At 39.0% G+C, this 22,207-nt stretch overlaps 1 protein-coding gene across 4 annotated transcripts in view; it reads left to right on the top strand.

The window, feature by feature from the left end:
- Window positions 1-22,207, top strand: part of ANKRD11 (ankyrin repeat domain 11) — a 168,245-nt gene that overhangs the window by 31,800 nt on the left and 114,238 nt on the right. The window contains exon 1 of one of the 4 annotated variants that reach the window (XM_078380501.1): window positions 1-22,207. This exon is cut by the window's left edge and continues 10,401 nt beyond it; it is cut by the window's right edge and continues 15,060 nt beyond it. The exons of the other annotated variants lie outside the window; for them this stretch is intronic. The gene's annotated coding sequence lies outside the window, so the exon portion shown is untranslated. 4 annotated transcript variants of the gene reach the window in all.

Below are 22,207 nucleotides of genomic sequence, written 5' to 3'. Positions count from 1 at the left end.
GCTCATTCCTTTTCCTTTCCAGCTGCAGTGTAATGCTAGCTTTTATAAATCCCCTCAGGTCCACACCCGGATCTGTAATGTAGCCAGTACACAGATCCATTGTTTGAGGTCCTCTGTTCCACCAAGATCAAAGAGTAACTGGACCACATTTACTGAACATCTAAAGCTGTTACGCTCCTCAACAGCCCTTCCGGATCCAGGTGCTGCCCAATTACTAGCTTAAAGGCAAGAAGAATGACTGTTTCGTGGCCTTTTTGTTGTTTTAATTCTGACTACTTTGATTCATTACAGCTGGTAAAAACAGATTTGGTCCAAGCAGGTTTGGTGATAGCTCAATTCATGTTCAGAATGTAATTATATTCTTTCCTTGCAAGAGCACAGCTGTAAAATAGGTCTTCCACCATGCATCACATAAAACATGTGAGTGTTAAATAGCTAGCGTGGTACAAGAAACACTACTGAAATTTACCAGAGCCTATAAACTTTAATTGTACAGTTCTGAGCAGAGGAATGGTTGTCTGCCTGATTTTCTCCATGTATAGCTGCTATCATGTTCCTTTGAACGGAAGGTGTGAATGAGACCATTCTGTAGATGAAATGGAAGCTGTGCTGGCTTGCCCAGCTGTCATTGACATCTGCCTATGCAACTCCACAGTAGCATCAGCTTACATATTTCACTGTTTAGAGCCTATTCATTATCTTCTAATCTCTTGGAGACACTTTAAAGCACAGCTATTTGGTTTGCTTGGTGAATTGTGAACCTGGTACATTTTATCTATTCTGAGTGCACAGACATTTTGATGGAAGTTCTTTAAGTGAAGAAGCCTTCAACTTTTAGGGGCTTTATGAAATGCTTTTAGTATCTTATGTCTTAGAAAAATTGGTCAGTCATTTGTAACAGAATTGCTCTAAACTGTGAAACTTCTAGCTCTAGTTGTGGACTTGGTAATACATACAAGATCTGTATCTGTATCCTCCAAAGATGGTTTTGCAAATTCTTTGGAACAGTCTTTGCGCTTCTTATAGTTTGAGATTCTTGCACGGAAGGACAGGAATGCAGTGCAAGACCCAGTGGGACAAATATTCTTTGTGCCAGGGATGAACAGAGGCTTTTATTCCTTTTAGATCTACATGTTGTGTCCTTAGTCTTACCATTTTTATTTTGCAGTGAAAGAAGCTGAGTAGTTAAAGCCAGATGGGATGGAACAGTGTTATTTCTTTAAAAAAAAGACCCACACATTTTGCCTTCAGGATGTCTTTTTCTGCATTGGTCTCTCTGCTCATCATCTGTTGTGGAACTTCACATGCTGCTGAGGGTTCTAGGGCACACATACAGTTCTCATGGGCCAGTGACCAAGCCTGTCCGACATAGATGTCAACTTTGATCAAACTGAATTTGTGCAGAGGAGTGGACTGGTATGTGGGTCTTTTTTTTTAAACCAAAAACCCCAGGATCCTCCAACTAGAGCCAGGAATTTGTTCTTAGAGCAGAAATGAGTTGAGTTCACACTTATTTTGCATAGAATTCCGATCCTGGTTACTCCAAGCTTCTGTCCGTCATTTCAGAACCCAAATTTAGGTAGAAAAAATTTCTGGTTTTGCTGCTGTTAACAAATTGGGAAGCAGAAACCCTTGCTATCTACTGCAACCTACTACCTTCCCCGACCACAGTTCAAAAACAAACAAATTTTGTAGATTAAATTGTGGCAGAAGTGTGTGTTGATAGAAGACAAGGAACTTTGTCCTTTTTTTCATTTTTCATATAGTACCGTGGTTCCCAACCTTGGGCAACCCAGATGCTCAAGGTTGGGAACCACTGGAATAGCAGATGATACAGATAAAAAGTTTATTTTTCATAACTAAAGCTTTAATGGTTCCTCCTTCTTCCTCCCAATCATTGAGACATCAGTTGACTTTCTGTGTTTGAATTCATACATTTTAGGAAGAAGGAAGCACAGATATTGATTGCTATAAGAATTACAATGTATTTGTTTGTATTATTTAATTCTGTATTATTTAAATACCAATACTGTGTTACTTAATGTATAACAAAAAGCAACGGTGTTTATTACCTCTTTTGAAGCCAGGATTCCCTTTAGATGGGAAATAGTAAAAAGTGGTAGAAAGAGCAGAAAACTTACTTTGTTAGGCTATTTTTTAAAAAAAGAAAATTAATAATCTTTCAAAGATTTTTAATTTTTGTGTGAGTGTGTGAGGGTTTTTTAAAGGATTTTCTATACTGCATTTTGTTCACATCATGTTAACGACAGCATGGCTTCATGATTATTTTGCACTGTTACCTCTTATTGGGCTTCTGTGTCTTCTCTACGATTATTTCTTAGTGAGGGTAGAAATATGTTGTCCTATCCAGTTGGTAGAAGATGTGGTAACTTATTTTAAATGTACTTAAAATTTCACTTGTATGAAAGGGAGCCTACAGTTTCATTTTCTTTGTTGAATAATAAAAATAAGCATGTAGCATCATACTTTAAAAACTTATGCGAAGGATATATGGATGTAGAAAGGTGAAGAGCAAACCCTGCTGATTGAAGAATAACAATATGGAGTCATTGTCTTAACACAGCTTCTAAGAAGTGTCCATTTAATATGAGAAGCCAGTGTTGCTCAATGACTAGATTTTTTTAAGGGATTTGTTGCGTAAGAAACCCAGCCTTGGTTGTCTACTCAGAAGTTCTCTAAGAGCAATTAAGAAATTGCTGTGGCTTGGCTTAAGTTGTAGACAGCCATGGACACTGCTAGAAAGTTGGGGTAGTAGATAAGGAAAATGTAACCGTTGGGATGATTTATGCATCATCCTTGGTCTGTCTGTGTCTTGTATCAGCCAAATTCTCTGATCCTTGGTTGATTTTTGTAAGACACTGAGCTTTGGTAAAAAAAATATTAGGCCAAAGCAAATCTAAAGTGCTTTCTAAGAAATAGAAGTCCAATGTTGTTAAAATAGTTAGTATGCAAGTACTTTTAAATATGTTGTATCTCTCTTCCCTCATTAACTAGCTAGCTGGTATGTAGTAAAAATATTTATATTCCACATTGCTGACCTTCCCAAACCTGGAATTTCCAGTTGTTTTGGATCACAGTACCCATTGTTCTTGAGCATTATCTGTGCCAGCTGGTGCTATAGGAATTGAAAGTGACGGCCAGGTAGGAAATGTTACACCAAGTATTTGATTATAACTCTTCTTTTTCCTAATGTAGGCTTTGTGGTTTCTTTCTGATGCTATCCATGTTTCATTTTGTGTGGAATGTTTTTAGAAGCTTTGTTTTGGGGATCGTATCAGAAAGGAGCATAATACATAAAGTCCTTATGACAGGGAGGCGGGCTACACTGTCAGGTTTTTTTTTTTTAGCAACAGTACTTGTGTATTACATATAAAATCAACTGGCGCACACACAAAAAGCCCAAACATTGTAATCTTTCCTCACTGAGGGGACTGCTCCAGGCCTCATCTGGGTCTTTCCCAGTTCTCTATAGTATCTTTTTGAGTGAAGTCGTCAGCATTTAGAGGATGAAAAAAAAGAAAAGTAATTCCATCAAAAATATGTACAAGGCAATAGGAGTCTTTGTATTCAATCCAAGAATTTGCTTTAGGATGCTGATGGACACAAATGAAATTTAGCTGTATACAGTATGTGGATATCTCCGTCATTGCAACTTGGAATATAACCCTATATATTAGGATTTAGCAATTATATAAAGAGAGCTGAAATACAATGAGGGAGATCTTCACAATTATTTCTAACAATTGAGTTGTAGAAAAGATGGCTAACTTTCTACATCAAGGGTTCAGGTTTTCACCAGGCTCTGTTGAAAATGCATTAGCAGTTGGGGGTCTAGTAGCAGCACAATGAATGTCATTGGGAATATACACAGTCATTAAATTCCTCCTGTAAGTGAGTTATGCAGCTCACTTTAGTGTGAGCATTTCAGTGGGGCTTTTAAAACCAGATACTTTGGTGCATTAATTTACAAATAACACTTGGTATTTGCTTCCTTAAATATGAGAGTTGCACATTTTAGAGAACAACATTAGGCTGGTAGGATTTTTCAGTTTCTAGCAGGCATTATCTGTACAGACTCCCTTGAGGACAAGTTGGATGAGGTCGTAGGAAAGGCATATGTGATGGCAGCTTGCCAGCTGAGGTTCTGTTCATTCCAGTTAAATGGTTTGAGTGAGGCGCAGTAAGAACAATTGCTCTTGTTTGCTTTTATGCTTTTAAAATCATGATGTCTCCTTTTAGCTTTGCATTTTTGGTAGTGTACCAGAACTGTTACGTTGATACAAATTTTTCTAGTTAAGAGGAGTAAGCAATTATGTTCTTTAGAAGGCCAAATTTTAATGTTAGAAATAATGTAGTTTTGTAACTGAAGAGGTTGGCTTTTCATATATGAGGGTTAGGGTAGTCCTGGCCTCTTTTCTTGTTCTTTTCAGGAAGCCAAAGTTTGGGAATTTTTCCACACCTGGCATGGTGACAAAGTTTTAAAGAGCAGAACTGACTTCAATTTTTAAAAAGTCAACAGTGAGTTCTAACTGCTGTGACATAATTTGAAGAACACACACCATTTGTAGTTCAAGCTAAGTTAAAATCTTCATACACAGCCCAGTTTTTGTAGTCATCTGCCTGTCCTCCTTCCTTATTTCAGATCTTTAGTCCTAAAGTGCAGGACTAAAATCCTCTCTGATTCACAGAGATCCCTGGATTTCTTTTCTTTACTTTTTCACTTCCTACCTGATTGCAAAGGGCACTCAATGTAGTCTTCAGCTTTAAGCCGGTTCTTTTGCTAAATGCCATGACTGCTTAAATCCTCTATGCTAGAAGAAGAGAGGGCCGAACAAAGGCCACCCATCTTATTCTTACATTGCATGACTTTGATTGATGTCAGAAGTTGTACTGCATAACCACTGTGCTATGGAAATGAATTGAGAAGAATTTTGGTTGCAGGTATCACTTGCCTACCTGTGAACTGATCTAGTAAATGCATGCAGAAAACCTTGTGAGTTTCACATAGATTCTTCATCAGTTTTTTAAAAATGTTGCTAATTGCCTGTTAGCCAATGTAACTGCCCCATGGATCTTACTTTAGAGCTCTGTGTGTGCATACAAGTTCAGAAAAATCAGTATTTTTGTATGGGATTGATTATTCAGCATTCAGATTAAAGGTATGTAGCTCATTTCTCTATGAATATAATTGACTATTTGTCAACGTTGCTTTTGAAATCTTCAAAGGAGGAAGGCACGTGTGTGGTTCAGCTGGATTTCCATTTGTTAATGACTAAAGTTAGATCCTGTATCTGTTCTCTCTCACTAGAAGCAGAATCACTGACACAAGATGTGCAGATTTAATTTTTATTCAGGTTGCAGGCATCATCATTTCCCTCGGTTTCCTGCTTTTAACATTTCATGTGAGCTCGCTCAGCCACAGAGGGATGGAGTTTGGTAAAGGAAAGTTGTAGTGTATTTGCAGAATTTATATTCCTTTCTCATTTTAGAGGTAGAAAGTTGAATTTTAACCAAAGCCTTGACTATCTTTGGAGGTGCTTTTAACTGCCTATTGCTAAGGCAATGCTTGGCTTGTTATGCACATACTTTGCTGGAATTTAATTTCTGCTGCAATTGAAGAAGAGCATGTTCATATTTGGTAAGCTTCCTTGCACCTGTCTAATCCATTCTGCATCCTGAACTATAACAGAATTGTCTGTCATGTAGATAACACAATGTTGTGCTCTGGGATGGGTTTGCAGTTGCAAGAAGGGAAAGAGTATGGTATAGCAATTGTTTGAACTAAAGTATGTTTCAGTGCCCCTTCACGGATTGCTGCCTTGTCATTCATGGCGAATGGGCTTGAGTAATTTAGAGAAGCTATGGGAGCAGGAACTGGCAAACCACTCAGTATCTGTTCAAGAAAACTGGAGCTATTAAAGGAACCTTTTGTGCAAAGGTGGACATGATAAAGGAGAAAAATGGTAGGGACCTACCAGAAGCAGAAGACAACAAGAAGTGGCAACAATATGCAGAGAAATTATATCAGAAAGATCTGGATGTCCCAGACAACCCAGATAGTGTGGTTGCTGACCTTGAGCCAGACATCCTGGAGAGTGAAGTCAAGTGGGCCTTAGAAAGCATGGCTAACAACAAGGCCAGTGGAGGTGATGGTATTTCAGTTGAACTATTTAAAATCTTAAAAGATGATGCTGTTAAGGTGCTACACTCAATATGCCAGCAAGTTTGGAAAACTCAGCAGTGGCCAGAGGATTGGAAAAGATCAGTCTACATCCCAATCCCAAAGAAGGGCAGTGCCAAAGAATGCTCCAACTACCGTACAATTGCACTAATTTCACACGCTAGCAAGATTATCCTCAAAATCCTCCAAGGTAGGCTTCAGCAGTATGTGGACTGAGAATTCCCAGAAGTACAAGCTGGATTTTGAAGGAGCAGAGGAACTCGAGACGAAATTGCTAACATGCGCTGGATTATGGAGAGAGCTAGAGAGTTCCAGAAAAAAACATCAACTTCTGCTTCATTGACTACACAAAAGCCTTTGACTATGTGGACCACAGCAAACTATGGCAAGTTCTTAAAGAAATGGGAGTGCCTGACCACCTTATCTATCTCCTGAGAAATCTATATGTGGGACAGGAAGCAACAGTTAGAACTGGATATGGAACAACTGATTGGTTCAAAATTGGGAAAGGAGTACGACAAGGCTGTATATTGTCCCCCTGCTTATTTAACTTACATGCAGAATACATTATGCGAAAGGCAGGACTGGAAGAATCCCAAACTGTAATTAGGATTGCCGGAAGAAATATTAACAACCTCAGATATGTGGATGATACCACTCTGATGGCAGGAATTGAGGAGGAATCAAAGAACCTCTTAATGAGAGTGAAAGAGGAGAGCACAAAAAAGGGCCTGAAGCTCAACATCAAAAAAACTAAGATCATGGCCACTGGTCCCATCACCTCCTGGTAAATAGAAGGGGAAGATATGGAGGCAGTGACAGATTCTATTTTATTGGGCTCAATGATCGCTGCAGATAGTGACAGCAACCACAAAATTAAAAGACGCCTGCTTCTTGGAAGGAAAGCGATGACAACCCTACACAGTATCTTAAAAAGCAGAGACATCACCTTGCCAACAAAGGTGCACATAGTCAAAGCTATGGTTTTTCCAGTAGCTATATGTGGAAGTGAGCTGGACCATAAAGAAGGCTGACCGCCAAAGAATTGATGCCTTTGAATTGTGGTGCTGGAGGAGACTCTTGAGAGTTCCCTGGACTGCAAAGAGAACAAACCTGTCCATTTTGAAGGAAATCCACCCTGAGTGCTCACTGGAAGGACAGATCCTGTAGCTGAGGCTCCAATACTTTGGCCATCTCACGAGAAGAGAAGACTCCCTGGAAAAGACCCTGATGTTGGGAAAGTGTGAAGGCAGGAGGAGAAGGGGACGACCGAGGATGAGATGGATGGACAGTGTCATCGAAGCTACCAACATGAATTTGACCAACATCCGAGAGGCAGTGGAAGACAGGAGGGCCTGGCGTGCTCTGGTCCATGGGGTCACGAGGAGTCGGACACGACTTAATGACTAAACAGCAAATGTTTCAGTGGTGTCAGGTAGGGGTGCAGTGGATGTTTGCAGGTCTAAGGGTTCACACAAGGCCTCTCTCTGTAGAGTAGCTACACACTCACGAGCCCTGCAGCAGCCCAGCTTTTATTCCTCAGGCTCAGGTAGGAGATATAGTTGTGCAATGGAGTTACAGTTCCTAGTGGGGTAAAATAATTCAAATACAGCAGTAATTGGGTTCCAAATTAGATGATGAGAGTCTGCTGAGTTTTTGTAAACCATTTGAAAAATTTCCCACAGATTTCATTTTTCCTCATCACCAACCTGTGAAAGATAGTGTTGAAACATTCCCCCCCCTCTGAAATTCACTTATTGGTATGAATTCATTTGCAGCTCTGCATTAATGTGACAAATGTGGGTGCTGTGAAAATGCACCTGTAGCATCAGCAAAATATACAGTTATTTTTATTTGTGTATGATGCTACTATTTTGGCCCTCAAGGGAATGGAATCTGTTGCATCTGATGCACAGGCCACAATGTGATCGTAGGAGCAGATGTGCATAAGCAGCAGTAGACTAAAAGACTGTGGTGATTCAGGTGGCTGGAAAAGGGTTATGTGTGAGAGTGATTTTAGAACCATTTCTTTCTGGCTTCAGACCAGATTTTGAGGAGACAGCTTTGACCTTGGTAGAAGATCCATGTAGAGAACTGGACAGGAGGAATGGTCTCTGCTGGTTCTCCTGGAGCTTTTTACAGCCTACAGTGCCATTGTCCGTGATAACCTCCTGTACCACCATTCTGTGATGGAACTCTATAGGAATGTGATTATTTGATGTGATAGTTCCTTATGCATTGAACTATTTCAGATTTATGTAAAACTACTCGGACAAATTGTCTAGAGATTTGGAGTTAGATGCCATTAATATGCTAATTGTAACCATCTCTTTTCAATCTTAATTATTGCTGAGCATTGTAACTTGGCTGTGTGTTTGTGTGCACTTATTTTAAACTGATGTGTATTAAAATTTGTTTTTGGTCTAGCTGTTTTATTGTGTTCTGTATGTCTTTTAACACTATAACTGCTTACTGTGCTTCAGTGTATTTATTATTATTTTCATTATGCTATAAGCCAGTGTGAACGACAGGTGGCAAATGACAGAACGAATGAATGGGGTGAGGCTGCCGTTGTTGGCCATTAATAGGCCCGAAGTCAGTATGCCCTTCTGAGTGACAGTGGTAGATGTTAGTGTGGCTTACCACTAAACGTTGAGCTTGTGGAAATACTGGAGAATGGCTATGTCTTGAGAGTGGCAAGGCCACTGTTTCAGGCAGCTGGTTATTTGATGTGATAGTTTTGTGCAGGGCTGTGTGCAGCGAATTAGGTGTCACCCACAGAAAGAAACAACATTCTTCAGATAATCCCAACAGTTTCATCAGGGTGAACAGTGAGAGTCTGAAAAACAATAGTGTGGTTATAGATATCATACAGTCGTGGTTAGAGATGGGCATGAATTTGTTCGTGCCCATCTCTAATCGTGGTCATTCTTCCAGTATGTGAGGTCTGTCCTTCTTCCTCCAGCAGCCACCACTGTCTCCATAGAGGATTTCCCATTCATACTTATGATCCATGACTCCGCACTGGTGCCTTGATACTGCCTAGTGAGTTGATGCATTTAAACTTTTAGACCTATTGTAAACACTTCTCAGAATACTGTATGTCCTAATGGAGAGGATTTGTTCTACATTTTGTCTTCTTCCTATCAAGTTGTCTTAAATAAAGGAAAATGGTTTTGTCTTAAGAATTGTGGATCATAAGGAAGAGGAACTTTGTTGCTTTTGTCCCTTGAATTAGTTTTCTTTCAGAGAACAAAAGAGCAAGTTACATCCCTGGGGGTTTAGGTGGGGCAGTGTTGATTAGTTAGCCATACTTTGTGTTCAGAATCAGCAGCATTACCTTCCCTGTAATGAGAGGCAGGCTCGTTGCACTTCTGTTTGGTTGTATTTTGATGATTGAACTTTGAGAACAGGAGGGTGGTCTATTTACAGTGGCAGGATGCATCACAAGATGATACAAAGCTTGAAGGGTAGCATTCCTGTGATATTTGGGAGAGAGAGAAACCAATGTGATTTGCTGTGGTTGTTCTCCCAGCAATTAGCAGAGATGGGATTGCATCATTGTCTGGCAAATAAGGGAGATTCCTTTGAAGGTTATAGATAAGGACAAATCTTAAGATTGGGAAGGGTTAATGATTAACACATGTATACTGGAGCTGCTACATTACTAGAACCTTTATCATAAATTGTAGGGACCTCTTTAAATACCAAAATTTAATTAACATGGGTCTGAAGAGTGGTAAGGCCCAGTTTTACTGCTATGATTCAAGTTAATGTTGATACATGTCAGAGGTTGGAGGCTTCAGAAAATAAATCCAAATCTGCCAGGGAAGTATTTTTCTTACTGCTTAAGTTGCTTGCTTTACAGAAAGTAAGGATTTTGTTACAGAAGCTATTTGTATAACTTTCTTTGTTTTATTGCAATTTTTCTTTGTATATAGACAATGATTTTGAAGCAACTGTTTACAAAAATAAAAGTAAAATATTGCTTTACTTTCTAGCAGTATTTAAACTTAAGCAGTACTTGCTTATGTTTATTAAAAAACATTATTTGTCTCTTTGTCAAATAAAGGAGATAAAGGAGATAATTAATCAACAACAAAAAAGAAAGACAAATTTATCAGCCAACAATGAGCCAGAGCCAAGCACAGAAAAGTGTCTTGTAAAATAAAGTGAAAATTAAAATCCATTACATTTTGATATACCAATGTATTCCTTTTCACTTCCATGTGTAATATGGTATAGGAGAGGCTTTGCATGTACTTTCTACAGAAGGAAGTCCAGCTGTAATGTACTACTACAAAAAAATGAAAATGAAAGAAAATAAAAGAAAAATAGAGAGTCCTGTCATATGTGTTCACCTCCAGGAGCTTTCTAGGTGGTAGAACATATGATAGGCCTCTCATAATGATCAAAAGGTATAGTTGAGTTCATACAAGAGGAAAAGGTCTTTTAGGTATCTATCCTGTCTTCAAGTTGTTGATTGAAGGATGTGAAATATTGTCACTTTCATGAGATAAAGTTGTGTAAACGTGTGTATGTTCTGTCCACAGGTTAATGAGCAGTAAATAATTAATGAAATTAGGTGTGTGTCATTTGGCAGAAAATGACATGCCAGAATAGAGTATCCTGAGATTTTCTGTGCCATTGTAGAAAATACATGTTTTAATAATGTTATACTTCAATTGAATAGTCTTAATTTTCTTCTGTTGTTTTCTATGTAACATGTTGTTTTAAATTCCTTCGTTCTACCCACTGGTCCTTAGTCATGCCCAGGTTATATTTTAGGCATGTGTATATTATCTCATTATTAAAATTGCTGTGGCTTCTATTTTGAATTGAAAATAGAGATTATAACTTTCTTCTTCTCTGCTACCTAGTTCATCAGCATTTTGAGAGTTTGCAGTCCTAGTTAATTTATCACCTTTCTAGGAAAAGAAATCGCATGCTATTTTTTGTGTTACTCATTTTCTGTGCTCTTAAGGTGCTAATTATATATTGGTAGAAACAACAGTGCCTGGCCAAGCCTTTTAACCATTAGCTGGTTTACAGTACTTCTTACACAGAGTTTACTTTGCCAGAAATGTTTGTGATGCTGCAAAATTTCATGGTGCTTTTATGCCACAATGTACACACATACTGAAAATAACCTAAAGGTTACACATTAATTAAGACTGACCATTTTGCCATTCCCGCGTGTAGAAAATAGTTTATCACCTAAAGGGATGATAATAGACCTTTCCTAGTCTTAAATGCAGTCCAGGGTTCAAATTCCATCTCAGGCTAGTTAGTTGTACACATTCAGTCTAACTTTCTTACATGGCTGTTGTGCAGATGTGGGGAAGTCTTGGCTGTGCATGCCAGGGGCTTCCAGTGTTTTTGGCATCGCATCCCCTTTTGAATTTGCAAAATGAGTGTTGGGGAAAAGTGTATTATAAACCGAAATCCCGTTATCAGGTTAAATATATGCAGCTACTGTTGCATTCAGAACTCAAGTAGCTCAATTATTATTTCTCTGTCTCTGTTACATTGTTCAATTTTAGCCATTCCTCCTCCTGGGGACATTTGTTTAATTTTTTTATTTTCAGATGCAACAGAATCCTTGATACTATACCTAAAAACAGGAAATGGAGAAAATCCTGTCTGTTGAAAATTAAATCTGAATATTTCCATGTTCATATTGTCTGTGTTTTGAAATTCTGCTGGGTTGTTTTTAAAAGTATGTAGCTTGTTTAAGCTTTTAAAAAAAGCACCTAGTCTTGGCAGTTTCCCACCTGTGGGATGAGTGGAAACCCATTCCTGAGTGGAAACCCATTCCTGAATGATGATCAGATTACTCTTGAGTAGTTTATCAGCAAGTATTGAACAGCAGATTTGCTGAAGATTTGAATTGATAATGCTGCAAAGGTTTAGTGATTTCTGGGTAGTGATTTCTGATTTCCTGGGCATATCTTTGTTAGATGATACATCTTTATTTACCTTCCCTGAGTGTTCTTGATTAGTAAAGGGCTAGCTGTTCTGTTTGTAGTTAGTAGAAGCCAAACGATACTAAAGAGATGACAGAATTCTTGTTCATAGACTGGCACCTATTGGAGCAAATGAAATGGTTTTAGATGTTCTAGTCCATTGTTTTGAATTGCGTCCAGAAACTGACTGGGAGCCAGTGATGTTCAAAAATAGGGGAGTCGTTTGCTGCCAAGAATAGGTTCCCAACAGCCCCTCTAGGGCTGATTTTCACCTCCTGCAAAAATGCCACTCTGTTTCTGCAAATGAGGAATCTCCCATGTACACTCCTTTGGAGCAGAAGAGTAGATGTCTCACTGAATCCCCTTGTCAAGTGTGGCTGAAATGGTACATTTATTCAAAGCTGAGCCAGGAAATGTAGTCAAGAGAGCAAAGGAAAGCGTCTTCCTTTTTGTTTTGCCTTTCTTCATCCAGCCACAGTTTTTTAAAAAAATGGTCCCACACTTGTAGAAGCTAAATTCCCTCATCCAAGAGAGTGAGATACTGACCTTTAGGTGGCTTGGACTGAAAGGTGGAGAAATGACAGGGGTGGGGGTGGCGGCAGAGGGACACTTTAATCTACATAACCTAGTTTACTGCTCTTGAATTGAGCCTCTTGTAGAGAGGAGGAACAAACCTCATGCTCAGCCCAGAATTAGCTCTCATTGGCTGATAAAAATAGAACAGTTTATGATGTCAGTCTCAGCCTCTCTCATCTGGCTGGGTCTCCTGAATGGTGCTGAAATGCGGCTTCTCCTGGCTCACAGTCTTTTTACATGCACCCTTCCTTATATTTTTTAGACAGTTTTGTATTCTGTTCTCTCCTGGCTCCCCAATTAAGAGAGGTCTATACTGTTAACAGAACAATCTGTGCTCTCCAGGTTGAGATACACATTTTAGCAAAAAAAAAAAAAAAAAAAAAAAAAAAAAAAAAAAGGAACTCTGAATATGAGTAATGGTGCTGAATAGGTAATCCTTGAGTACAAAAAACTCAGGACCTACAATGAAACAGCATTTAACATTCCATTATAGTCTAGACAAAGCTACCGTTCCTACCTTCCAGTAACCATGAGGCTCTCTTGATTTCATTTTGGGCATTATTTTTAACAGTTTCTTCCAATCCTTAAAACAAAACAAAGCAAAATGAAAAAATAAGCAAGAGAAAGTGGTCCAACAAAAGTGGCTCTTAGCCATGTGAAATGGTTAATACATTTAAAGAACTGAGTCAGTATCTTAAGTGTTTGTGTGTGTGTGTGTAGGGGGGAAATGGAAGAATTCCTAAGAAGAGTTTTGTGTAGAAATTATATAAGTTTATTTGGAAGATATGCTATTTTGGTAGCAGTCAAGCTTTGGAATCAGCCTTCCCAAACCTAATAGTAGAAAATCACAATATCATTATATGACTTTCACTCAAGAATGATCTATGGCTTTCTTTTCTTTTTATTACCTAACACATTATAGCATTAAGAGAAGAAACATCAGGGATGAATGGGTGTCGTAGATGCAACAGCTCCCATTTCAAATGTAAACAAAAAAGAGGTCAGTTGTAGCCTCTGGTACTGCAGTATGAATATTTTCTAAAGCAGGCATGAACTAAATGTTTTCAGGTTGTATTCACAAAGGCTTTGAAGTAGAGTTTGCTTCTCACAAAGTGTATGTTAGAGTAGATGCTGCTCCAAAGAAGATCTTGTCTACAGGACCTCTAAGATGTTCCTAAATATGTGGTGGTTTAGCTACTGTGGAGCAGGTCATGTTTATATCCAAATTAGATGTTGCCCCCCCTTCCAAGTTTGCAGCTATGCAATTTGGATGCTAAAACCCTAGTTCTGCAGCAGTAACATTCACACTTATCTCTTGAAGTAGCATATACAAAGAGATTTCTATATTTTACTTTATAATCAGTTTTGAGCTTTTTGTGGTTAGTTTATAATGTTCTGCAATTGTGTATTGTCATTTTAAAAAAGTGAACAAATCAATAGATTCAAAATTTGATAACGAAATCTGCCTTGAATACCGTTTCTAATATAATTGAATCTGCATTAAGGGTTTTTTTACATTTTGTTCTTTCAGTTATGCAATTAGCATCATTATCTGTGATTTTAAATTGTTATTTTGACCATTAACTGAGGAAAAAGCCAGATTCTATTAGTTTAAAGATTTATTATGGCAAAGACTCCAGCGGACTAGAGTCCACCATTGTGTGATCCATAGGTGTATGGCTTCTTAGAGGTGGGGAGTATAGAATGGTAACAGATGAGTTCAAGGGGAAAAGTACAGATTGTGACTGTTCTGTAAAAGCCTAAATGTTTGTACAATGCTTGCAGTCGCTAACTAAAGTGGCATGAACAACACAAATACATATCTTGGTACCAGTAAGCTATGTTAACACACATAACATGATAAAAAAGTCTTGGTTATGCCCACAGAAAATGGAATAGAATTTCTTATTTATTTATTTATTTATTTAACTTACAGTATATGCCGCCCACACTACCCGAAGGTCTCTGGGTGGCTTACAACATTTAAAATACAAAAAAAGGCAAAATAATTGAAATGCAATTAAAAATATATACTCTAAAAATTGCCATTGGACCCACAGCTGATATTATTTCAATTAAAAACTTCTGGAACAGGAAGGTTTTGACCTGCACAGTTCTTGCCACTGAACAATATACTGCAGGAGTCTGCTTAATTTTTAAATATATAGGCACACATGCTGAAATATACTTGCTTCAGGATAAGCAATAAAGGTTGGAATGTTCTTCTGAACTCTTCAGATATTGCCCTTTTAAACGTCAAAGCCTTATGCTATCTATAAAAGGACTGAAACCAATGTGCTCCCAAAATATATTTATTTGTTAATATTTGTACCTTATCTCTCCTCCTCAGGGAGGCATACTCCTCAGGGAGTAGACTATGTCTAGATGGGCGGCATATAAATGCAATAAACAAACAAACAAACAAACAAATAAATAAATAAATAAATAAATAAATGGCTTTGCTACATAACCTCACAAGGACTCTGTGAGGTGTAGGTGTTGTTGAGAGAGAGGCGACTGCCCCACTTTATCAGGGAGTTCACAACGGGGGGGGCGTGTTAATTTGGAAATGTCAGATCTTATGTGCTGGGGAGGCTACCTGGTAGTTGTATTGGGAAAATTCTCACTGCTGTGTAGCAGAAGCTAGAGCAGGAAGCTGCAGTGAAAGCATGCCTGTGGCAAAGAATGAGGTCTAGAAGCCCTGGCGGCGAGGACTCCAGCTGATTGGAGAGCCCTCCTAAGCCTGCTGAATAGAGGCCTTGTGTTCCCCCTTCTTCTTCTTTTTTTTTTTAACAGCGCAGTTGATTCAAGAGGCAGATGGAGATTTCTTAGCCTCCCTCCCTCCCTCAAATGCAGATTACTTAGCTCCAATTCAGGCTGGAGGAGGGAAAGGCCACTGTGCATGGTTCCTCTGTTATGTCAGAGGTAGCCATGTACCTGCTGTGGAAGGTTAGGCATAAGATTTTGGAAATTAGGTGGGCTTATTCCCTGGCTAGAGGCAGACTAATCATTGGAGAGGAAAGCAAGAACCAGTGTTATGTTGTGTGAGAGCCATTTCCCTGGAGGAATGCTTACTTTGTCCCATGTAAGGGAAACAGTCCTAAAAGAGGTGGCTGCCTCCACCTCCATTGTCCCACAGCCTTTTCAAATGGCTGTTTTCTAGTCCCCATGCTTTTTAGGTACTCAACTGCAATTCTTTGTGCTTCTTTTTCAGTGCCTTATGCACGTCCTTTTGATCTCTACTTCCTGGCCTATGTTTTCTTCTCTTCCTCCCACCCTTATTCCCACTTTTATTAAGGCAGGAGGTAGAACAGCTCTGCTGCAGAACGATGCAATTGGGTTGAAAAGGCTTTGAAGCCAAATTGCATTATTTACCGCATTATTTTCCCCCATCTGCAGATGAAACAAACTAGCATTTTATTCTTTTGAGAACAATCATAATTTTGCTTTGATTCAAAATATTCCTCATTTTGTAAAATATCTCTGTTATAAACATTCTGCAAAGCAGGGTGGGGCCCCTCCTGGTGAACTTTCCTTGAGTCCACATGTGTATATCTAGCTGTAATATCAGAATTTATATGAAAGAGTTTCGTAGGTTTCATAGGAACATTAGTTTTATCGAAACCTTAATAGACTAAATCAGGCTAGTTAGTGTCTCAGTGGATTCTTGTAATAACCATTGTAGCTTAATCTGTGAACCAGTCTTGGTGCAACATGTGAAGTTCAACCAGTTTAGAAGTAGTCAGACCTGCCCTTCCATCAGGAAAGGCCACAAGTATTTTGGGACACTCTGTGTCCTTTTAGCACACAGAGATCTTAAATGTTTTGGGTTTTTGTTTGTTTGTTTGTTTGAACGAAAGAACTGAGGCAGTGGCTGTGGTTCTGAATAAATGCATTCATTAAGTAGAGGGCTGATCAGTCTTGTTGCAAAACTATTTCTCAAGAGAAGAATTTCTGCCACCATAATTTGTATGTTGCTTTTTCATACAGTATACCTGCAGCTACTCATGACACAAGAACAGCAATATGAAACGAAGAACACATTGCAATAATATATCATTATGATAACAGTAACCAGAAATACTCCATTCAGGTGGTGGTATCTTAAATTCATTACAAAATAGGCATAATTGACTATTAAGACACAATTTCATATTCACAGTTTTTCAATAATGTGTAAGCTGGAGACAAAGACACCAAGCATTTCCAGAGCATTCAGGCATCAGTTGACTAATGCAGCCAGCAGCCAGTTCCCAAATAGTGCCACATGTAAGACAGAGAATGGCCCGATTTCTTGAGCCTGCAGTGGGTGATTTCTGTCATGGCAGGCCAGTTCAGAAGTCTCCAGTAGAAGAGTGGGGTTAGTGCTGGGGTCCAGCTCTTTTTCAGTGCTCTGGATGTTTCTGCTGTTCCATGAGCAACAGCAGTCTTCCAAATAAGATGATTTCAGTTTGTCAAAATACTTAATTTTGACCTTTTTGACCCAACTATGTGTGCAGAAGTAGATCATAGTAGCTCTTCATATACAAAGTTTGTGTTCCTCTATGTTGGCCTTAGTTTGCACACACATGCTTATATTACTAAATTTCGTGTTAGAATATTTACTGGTTTGTGAAGCTGTACACTTCTTATAGTAAAGGGATGCTCCAGAAAACCTGTCAGTTTGAGATTAAGTGTTCAGAATTTGCTACAAAAGATACCCACTCTTTAATTATGTCTATGTTAGGTGTCCATTTTGGAGATAATAAGTACAATGTGTGGAATTTTGAATCTGGTCCTTTAGTTTCCTACTGTCTCTGGAGAGTAGATTTTAACACTTCATGTTTCATTCTTTTCAACCCAGCTGGTGCTTGTTCTTTAATGGATGTTTAGGACAGATTTTTGTGGTACGCAAAGTTCTTATTTTCCCCCTCTTTCAGTGACATTTACTTGTTGGTGCTTGTGTTGCCTTTTTTTTTTAAAGTTGTATTGAAGATTGAGTGGGCAGATTTCAGCATGAGCTACCATGGCAACTTTTAAAAAGCTTCCACCATAGCTGCCAGCCAGTAGGTTTTTTACTTTTCTGATGTGTTTCAGTATATAACAGTTTCTGGAGCATTTTAATTATTTTCTTTTCAAAAAAATGTTTTCATCAAAATGCCTTTTTAAATCTTCTCTTGAATGTCTGTGAGGTGTTGGACACTCCAGTTTACTGTACAAGTGTTGATAGGGGAATACTGTAGTTCAGAAATACTATTACACATCTGACTGAAGCATTATTCTTGAGGCAAGATGGAGCAGAAATCATGGCTTTGCAGGACACGGAAATTAGCTCAACAAGGTATTTCCTGTATTTGTTATTTCTTTTCTGTGTGCTGCTGTCCAAGTCTTTATGTACAGATTCTAGTACTGGCCTCTCTTTTCTTCTTCTGGAGAAGCATCTGTGGATCAAGAACTAGCCAAACAGTTAAGATGGAAGGAAAGGGAAATCCATTTATCATGTTATAATCTCAGTTTATCCTAGTCATTAGGAAATTCTCTCTTGCATACCATATACAAAAACAGCAGTTCTGTTAGTCCCTGGCACCAGATTAATAATGGCAGGGTGGGCTTAAGACAGAAAAACCGTTGACAGAAACACTGTCCTGGCTTTTTGGACAAAGTCCTGTGGTTCTAGAACAGCAGGGAGGAAGTCAAGTCCTGCAGCAAACATTAAATCTTGTACCCTGGCAATGTTGTTGGTAGCTGTTATCACACTAACAGTACTGCTAATAATGATTCATTCATCTGTGCATTTTTGAACTTCATGCATACTATTCATCAGCAGTGGCCTTCCCAACTTCTTCATTTGGTTTCTTTCTCAGGTTTCTTGGTCTACACCAAGGTTTCCTCAAAAGTGTGTACCTCTGTGTGCATGACTCTGCCCCTCTCAATGCAGCCTTCCTCTTCCACACACCAACAGTGATAGTTTTCAGCCTGTTTGGTTTCGGTTGCGATGTAACCTCATGTGTGTGTGTGGGGGGGGGTTTAGGGTGGGAGGAAATTGTACATGAGGGGCAGAACCCTCCTGCCCAGTGGGGCTGAAAATTAGAGGGAACATTGGTCTACACCCATTTTCTACCTGTATTTATTTCAGTCCTTTGCTGTAGCAGAGAGACCTGTGGAACCTAACAGTGTATTTAGTCAATCTCCAAGGTACCACAGTGCTTTTTGTGTGTTATTTTGTTTAAAGAGTTTTAACTGTCATCCAACAATGTTATTTATACTACTAATAATACTAAACAACAGTCAGAGGAAATATTTTTGAACAAGGGTTGCAAGCAGCAGTTGCAAGATTAACTGCTTTATTTAGTCTGAACAGAAAACTTTTCAAGGCCGGCTTAAACAGAATAAGCTCCTGGATCCTGATGCATGATGGGAGATGGCTCCACAATCTTGCCTATCTAAAAGAGAAAACCATTTTTTTCATTATTACTAAGTTGTTGGCAATAGACACTTGAAATAAGAACCTGCTGCTAAATCTCAATGCATAGAAGGGCAGGTATTCACCTTCTAAATGTCCTGGACCCAGTTTGTAAAAGACTTTAAAGTTTCTTGGCTTTGCCCCAGGACCAAGTAACATTGTTCTTTAAAAAATTAGTATTATATTTCTAATAAATTCTAGTAATCAATTGCATTCTACACTAGTTTTAGGTTTCTGAATTACCACATTTCCACCTTGTATAGCATTCTGAGTAATGCTGTAGTTGTATTTATAAGATGAAACACCTTGAATTTGTTTTGAAAGTGCTCTTTGCCTCTTTTAGGAAGGAAGGAATTGATAAGGACATGTGTGCAAAGAATACTTAACTTTTTACTTTTAAAAACATCTATACCCCTGCTGTTTTCTGCTAGAGAGAGACAATCTGCTGTACCTTGTGAAGCAGAGAGACATGCAAATATATTTGGCTAAAGTAGATTCCCCTTCCCCATGCTTCATTAATTCCAGAAGATTTTTAGTTCATACAAAGGGCAGCTGCGAGGAGCAGCACACCCACAGTTCCTTCCATACCACGTGCTTCAAACAGCCAAACTGTTATCTCCAGGATGAAGGGAAAGTAGCTGTTCAATCCACCACAGTCCTATTTAGAATTGTTCGACTCCTTCTTCTTCTTCTTCTTCTTCTTGCTATATTTGTGTGCTCTGCTGCCCTTCTCACCACTTGCCACCTGTCTCCTTTTCAGCAGAGAGCACAAGGCATTTCTTTTTGCTCGTCAGTACCTGCTCTGAATGCAGCTCATGCAGCAAACCAATGCCAGTGAGAGAGAGGGAGCATACACCATTCTGCAGCCAGGGAAAGATGAATTAAAAGGAAGCCAGGGCAGTATGAAAGGGCACAGATGCGAGTATCTTCCTTGAAGGAGACCTCATAGCTCACTTGCTACCTTGTAAATGCCAAAGCCTCATTTTATTCAGGAAGGGCCACTCTCCCCCCCCCCCTCTCCTCCCTTTCCTCTCCCCTTCCTCTCCCTTTTTGATATGGAGCATGTAGAAGCATGTAGTATGCTCAACATGAAATACACTAAAAATTATTAGTAGCAGTCTGTCAATATTTGAGTTTTCCACATCACTTTCTTCAGTCTTCTGAGTGATCAGGTTTCCACATAAATTTTATTCCCAAAAAGAATGGCAATAACAAGCATTAAGGTGGTAGAACCCTTGTATGTCCTTTTATTTTCTGCCGGTCTCTAGTTATCTGCAAAGAAGCTACTTGCTAGGTTGTATTCTTGTATGTCTCCAGTATTCTTCCCACTTTAAAGCAGTAGCAAACTATGAACAACTTGACATGAAAAATGATCAACTATGCTGAAACGATAGAAATTAATGATAAAAATAGGAAGAGCAGATGTGGTTGAAATGAAATTTAGAAACTGAAATCCACTTTTAAAAAAAAGTATTTTCAGAGCCAGTCTGAAAGGTAAATTAATACCCACATGTGATTAATGATCTGATAGTTGACAGTACAGGATCCTTGGTGAGAGCCAAAGTGCAGGAGTAGAACATATGGACTTGGGAACCTGGGCATTGCGAAGAGGCCTTGTGCGTTGTTGACTGGAGGGGAGGCTTAGAAGACTGGAATTTGAGACCTAAAGAGGCAGGTGGTGCAAAGCCAAGAAGGAGTGTTAGGGACAGTATTAGGAAGTGGTGGATTTCATTTGATTTTCATAAGGTCCAAGAAGGTAAGAGGATTTTGCAGAAGCTGAGCGAATTCTTTTTCTCCATCCTTCCTGTGGAACATGTATAATTGAGACAGGAATAGTAACTCCAAGAGATGATGTTTTAGGTCTTACCAACAATTTAAATGTTAGCAGATCACTAGGTATAGATGGTACTATTGCCCCAGTTGCTAAATAATTCAGATATGAACTTGCTGATCTCCCGATCTACAAAACTACAGCATGTAGTTTTTGCCAGAGCAAAAAAGCTTCTGACCAAGCCTTTCACTCAGGGCTTCTTAGAGAAGTAAGGTCAGGGGATGTGATAAGTGGGTTCCCCAACATCTATATTGGGACTTGTGCTTTTAATGCCCCCCCCCAAATTAATAATCCAGATGGAGTGAATGAGTTTCAAAGTGGCAAAAACATTCCATTGTAGGCTAGTGTAAACTGATACACCCTGGAGAAAAAAAAAATCCTGATTCACCTATATATGGATGGTGTCTGAGCTGGAGGTGACTGACCAAGAAAGGTCATGGTAGGTAATTCAGTGAAAGCACTAAGCATTAAGCCAGTGTGTAGCAGCTGTGGTAAAGGCAAATTCCATGTAAAGCATCATTAGGAAGAGAATGAAAATAAAATGGCAAGTATCATAATCTCTTAGAAATAAATCATGAGGTGGCTACACTTGGACCAGGGTGTATGGCATCAGTGTCTTAAAAATGGTATTGCACAGCTGGAAATGGTGTAGAAACTAGCAATCAGATGAAAAAGGCAGTGGAGTAACTTCCTTTTCAAGAAAGGTCACAGCATTTCATACTTTTATATTATGAGAAAAATAAGTAAAGAGTGAGATGACAGAGGTGCATAGAAGTATTTATAGAGTGAAAACAGTGGATGGTGGAGTCCCCCCCCCTTTCTTAAAATACCTAACCCGGGAGTCATCCTCCAGTGGTGGGAGATGTAGGACAGGCTAAATTAAGTAATGCTACATACATTGTGTAGTCAAGCTGTCAGTTTTCCCAAGATGTGGTGATGGTTACCAACTCAGATGTCTTTTTAAAGATCATGCGACAAATTTAAAGAGGATAAATTGTCAGCAGCGATCGGCTACATGGCTGTCATGATGGCTTCATCCTTTTTCCAATGTCAGAGGCAGCATGTCTCTCAATACCAGCAACTGGGGTAATGGCCCTTCTGTCCCACTCGTTAGCTTCAGCCTGGGCACATTGTGCATTTTGTGTTGCATTGAACTGAATTGTCAGTTTTGTTGAAGGCTTCTAAATTCC

The sequence above is a fragment of the Pogona vitticeps genome, chromosome 10 (genome assembly GCF_051106095.1).
Source record: "Pogona vitticeps strain Pit_001003342236 chromosome 10, PviZW2.1, whole genome shotgun sequence".
Taxonomy (NCBI): domain Eukaryota; kingdom Metazoa; phylum Chordata; class Lepidosauria; order Squamata; family Agamidae; genus Pogona; species Pogona vitticeps.
The sequence above is the reverse complement of the archived record's forward strand: the minus strand, read 5'-3'. Positions and strand labels throughout refer to the sequence as shown.